This window comes from Nelumbo lutea, chromosome 3 (genome assembly GCF_056320005.1).
Source record: "Nelumbo lutea isolate HS-2025 chromosome 3, American lotus-T2T, whole genome shotgun sequence".
Taxonomy (NCBI): domain Eukaryota; kingdom Viridiplantae; phylum Streptophyta; class Magnoliopsida; order Proteales; family Nelumbonaceae; genus Nelumbo; species Nelumbo lutea.
Window position 1 is genome coordinate 27,469,017 of NC_142686.1, and position 5,029 is coordinate 27,474,045.

General features: G+C 35.9%; 1 pseudogene across 1 annotated transcript; it reads right to left on the minus strand.

The window, feature by feature from the left end:
- Window positions 1-442: 442 nt before the first annotated feature.
- Window positions 443-4,374, minus strand: LOC148863833 (serine carboxypeptidase-like 50 pseudogene; annotated as a pseudogene). The gene is made up of 2 exons (XR_016110398.1): window positions 3,373-4,374; window positions 443-2,115 (listed from the first exon to the last, which is right to left on the minus strand). The product of XR_016110398.1 is annotated as a serine carboxypeptidase-like 50 pseudogene (transcript).
- Between the last annotated feature and the right edge of the window lie 655 nt (window positions 4,375-5,029).

A 5,029-nucleotide genomic window follows, 5' to 3' on the forward strand; every position in this document is an offset into this window, starting at 1 on the left:
TTGGCATTTTTTATTTTAAGGACTTATCCCTTTTTGTAGTTAGAATGTCTCTATAAACACTAAATTTTTAAGTACAAAAATAGGATTAAGTCCTTAAAATAATTAGAAATGCCAAATGCAGCCTAAGCCTGGGAAAAGCTACACCAAAAATAACTTAGAAGGCCATTCTCTTCTCTTGAAAGTGTACTTTCGGCTTTTCACCAAGCATAGCTTTATAGCCTTTCATACCGGGCCTACCTTTTTAGTTTTTAATACAAGCCACTGGTGAAAGTCCTCCCGGACGATAACTTATGTTGTGTTTGATGAGAAATAATGTTTTGCCACATCACATGAGTGTCACTTCAATTAGAAAAAAGCATTTGTGGGATTGATAAAGTTAAGCTCTCAAATTTGATGTTTTGATAAACCCAAAACTACTATATAATATAACCAGAAATAGCAATTAATGGTACCAAAACAAAATCATAATTTATTATTCTAATGAACAGGCTTAAGTTGGGGGAAAAAAACATACATCGAAAGCATGATTTAGAAATTAGTTTCCAGATTCCACTCCAACGGAACTAGAAAGCCACTCCAATGATCTGATTCATTGTCATTAAAAACATGATTTGAGTGATTATCATATACAGAAGATAATCAAGATTCACAGAGAACCTATGAAAAGTGGCACTGGACGCCCATTCCTCGGGTCCAAACAAATCTTTATCCAAAACCCAGTTCTCGATCATTATCTGTGTGTTTAAGGGCTTATCAACATGCACAAGGTTTCCTGCTCCTGAAACAACAACATGAGTCAAGCCCTCCAACCTCTGCACATATCCAGCAATATCCCCATTTACATCCCATATCTTCCTGTCTACCATTAGGAACTTATGCAAACGGTCCCACTTCAATTGGTGTACCCATGCTTTGTTAGAAATTGCTCCAGTTTTCAGATCAAATTGGCCATGGTAGAGCAAAACCTTACTCTTTGTCACCAGTTCATCCACCATCAACCTTGCACTCTTCATCATATCTTCCTGTAAAGCATCACTCACCTCATCGTTGCATGCATTTGAAATCACGAAATTAGTGCCCAAAACCGCCATTACCTCCTCCTTTTCAAGGAACTTAATAATCGTAGTATTTTGAGGGTGTGTTATCCTACTGAGATCAAACTTGGAAGCTAAATCTGTCATGTTCTGCAGCTGATACAACACATCCTTCCTTACTTGGTTTGCTTCTCTCCATTTCCCCTCTTGGGTCAGATTCACAATCTTGGCTTGAAGTTCCTCAATCTCAAAGCTTTGCTTCTCATTGATCAGGCCAGTGTAGTACGCAGTTGGGGCAAGAGTTGCCACCTGAATAACTGGGTCAGTCCAACCACTCCCAATGGCAATTCCTCCTAAATTCAACTTGGAGGAACTGGGCAAGTGGGGATTCTTTTGTAGAATGTAGTGCCCAAGTGCAGGAACAAACTTTCCAGCATCACTCTCGCCCATGATGTAAATTGGGCGAGACCTGAAAGATGGGTTGAGCCCCATAAATGCATCGAGTGCAACAAAAAGATGGCTAGCAACAGTACCTTGGTCCCTTGGTATTTCTTCAGGTGTAGCAGCTACACTAAAACCAGTCCCAATTGGGTTGTCAACGAAAACTAGGCCGAATTTTTTATTCCAAGAATGGGGATTTGGTTTGATAATTGAATTGCGGTGCTCAATATCGTAATCAGAATCTATGATCCAAGGGCCAAGCTCATAGAAGTTACTGATCATCGAAGAACAGCCAAGGCCACCTTGGAGCCAGATGACAAGAGGTGTTATAGACAGATTCGAATTAATGGGAGATTGGGCTTCATAAAAAACATAAAACATTGAGGAATTTGAAGTTACATTCACTGGAAGCATCCCAGCTTTAGTGGGAATAGCTTCGTTAGGAAACGCTAGAGCATTTGCCTCAAAAATGTAGAAAAGGAAGAAGAGGAGTTGGTGGATGAGCTTCATGGTGGTTAAGTTGGGAATTGCCTCCATTTGCTTGGGCTGTCTAGATCGAGGAATCATATGAACCAGGGAGACTGGATGCGTGTGTGTTCCTTCCAGCAAGGTACAACTACCTTTGTTTATTATTAGATCCCTACAAGCAAATAAAGTATCAAGTCAGATGATGATTTTAGAATGTTTCAAAGGCCACCCATCAATTCAAGGCTCTGATTATTACCTAAATCAATTTAGATGTATATAAAGTTTTCTTTAATTTTATTTTTATTTGTTTCTGCCACTTGTAATTAATGCATCATAATCGGTTTGGTCTGTATTTTAATCCCAATTAAAATAGGGTTACAATTGGGTTTAATTGTTCTAACTTGATCAATACATGAAGGAATATACATACATAGGACTACAAACAGAAAAAAATTGGATAATGAAATTCCTAAAGGGTATATCCAAATTAAATCTTATCTGATAATTAAGAATATGAGAGCTCCAAATTCAATTTGATGTCCGATGGATATATGAAATATAAATTCAAAGTCATTTTATTTATATATTTGAATATTCAATTTCGTTTTATTTGATCAAATCAAATCAAACAATATTCAAATTCAATCCAATTGATGAATGTATAACATTTTCAAATCCGACCCCTTAGGCCCATAGTTAACCTATACATTATTATGAATAAAACGAAGTAAAGATTACTTTTGCAGTTGATGTCAAGAATAAAATGAACTGAAAATAATTTCTATCAGGTTTTAATGTATGATCTTTACTAAACATACAATGGTTAAACTGGTTTTATTAAAAGATACAATATAAATTTAATTAAGGATGACAATTTTTCATTTTAAACAGGGGTGGAACCCCACCCTGAATGGGACAGGTTTTTCCGATCTTAAACGGGGATGGGGTGGGGCAGAGATGGGGTTTGCATATAATTCCCCATTACTAGGAATAGGATAGGGGATTTTGTCTATAGGGTGAGAATGGAAAGGGGTACCCTGCCCCATTGCCACTCCTAAATTTAATATACATACATATATAAATAATATCAGATCAAATTTGATTTATCCTTAACCAGATTGAATTCAAATTCAAATAATAATAAATGATTTGTTGAAAACTTAAAAGATACATAGACTAACAAAATTGAATCCATAGTATAGAAGAAATCAAGATCACATATAAAATATGCTATGACATTGAGGAAGATCATCTAACCTCTTTGCTAAGAAGTGAAGATTGCAGGAATGGGCAAAGTAAAGGAAGGATTTAGATCAATTCATTCTTATAATTTCAAAATTAAATAAAAGAAGATAAGGACCATTTGGAAACATGGAGAAATATCAATAGGGGTTGTAGGAATTTTAAGGCATAGGATGCGATGGCTCACCTCCGCCACCCCTGGCTCTGCTCCTGGAATAGAGTCTCTGTGGTTTCTTCTTTCCTCCCTTGTTTTTTAGTGGCTTGGCTTGTGTCTTTTAGAGAATTTTATAACCAAAAAAATTCAAGTTGTCATCAGCTATAACTTCTTTTTTTAACTAAATAATAACTATATATAAATAAAATAAACCAATTAGTGGTTATGACTTATGTAAGACTGTGTAATGATTTCTAAAGTTTTGAGGACCATATTCAGCATATCTTTACTAAAAACAAACCTTACATATCCTAAGCATCCAGCCATTTTTAGTTTTGACTTGTCATGTAAATCTAATTTTAAGAAATTGTAAAGAGTTTTTTTTTTTTAACCCGATACAAAGTTTGAGGATCAAATGCCTTGCTTTTGCGTTGATGAGGGTTTATGCAACATGGCATTGGCCCAGAAAAAGAAATAATCTGGCAGGAAAGAATCAGCATGGACCATTCAAATAATTTGTTGAGATTGTGTCATGAAGCTTATTTTTGGTTGGTGATCTTCTGTGGTTCTCCACCCTAATCTCTGTGAGAAGTTCTCATCCTTTAGACCTATTTATAAAATCTTACGAACGCAAATAATTTGGTTTTAAACTGTTCTGAACTTCTGGTTTCTAAAATCACAATTAATCCGTTTAAAAACAGTTTGACATCTAATACCTAAAAAGTAGGGTCTCTTTGGTTTGTAATTGGAATCGGAATTGAAATTCTTCAGAATTGGAATTGAAATCAATAAGAATGATATTTCATTCTCAAGGGAGGAAAGGTAATGGCCATTCCCTCAAATGAGAGAATGTCATTCCAGAAGGAATGGGAATGGAATTCCAATTTCACCCAATCAAACAATTAAAATCAGATAATCCATTCCGATTCCAATTCTATACTGCTATTCCTCGGAACCAAATGGGGCTTAATCTTTTCATATCTTTAAGAATGCCCCATTTAGGTTTTCACTTGAAATGATAGAATTACTAATCTCTATTATCTTATATATATATATATATATATAGATATAGATATATATCTTCCATCGGTTTCCAGGTCGACGGTTCCACCATCCAATTCGAGCGGACGACCCCTTCTAACAACAAAAGTTATAAGCAAAAAATTACGGAACCATTATGGCCACAAGTTTTCAGGGACAATTCAACCGTTCAGTTCGAACGGACAACCCGTTCTAACAACAAAAATTAAAAAACATCAAAATCAAAATCAACGGGTCAACAGTTCGATTGCTCAGGTCAATGGGTCATTGACCAATTCAACGGTTTTTTACCAAGGATTAGGATTGGGGTAAAACGGAACCTGTTGCCTAGACGGTTCCCAATTAAAAAATAAAAAAATAGCAATTCGACCATCTGGTTCGAACAGATGGTCCATTTTGACAACAAAAATTACAAGCAAAAAATTGAGTTTGTGAGGTCCATTAAGCAGTATCATACGTGTTATGTCATTTGAGTATATGACTCATACGACCCAAAAACGGAACCGCTCTAGCCACCGGTTTTTGGGTCGATGATTTGATCGACCGTTCGATTCGAACAGATGACCCGTTCTGACAACAAAAATTAAAAAAATAAAAAAAATGGTCAAAAACCATTGAACGGGTCAACGGGACAAATAGTTTGACCGCC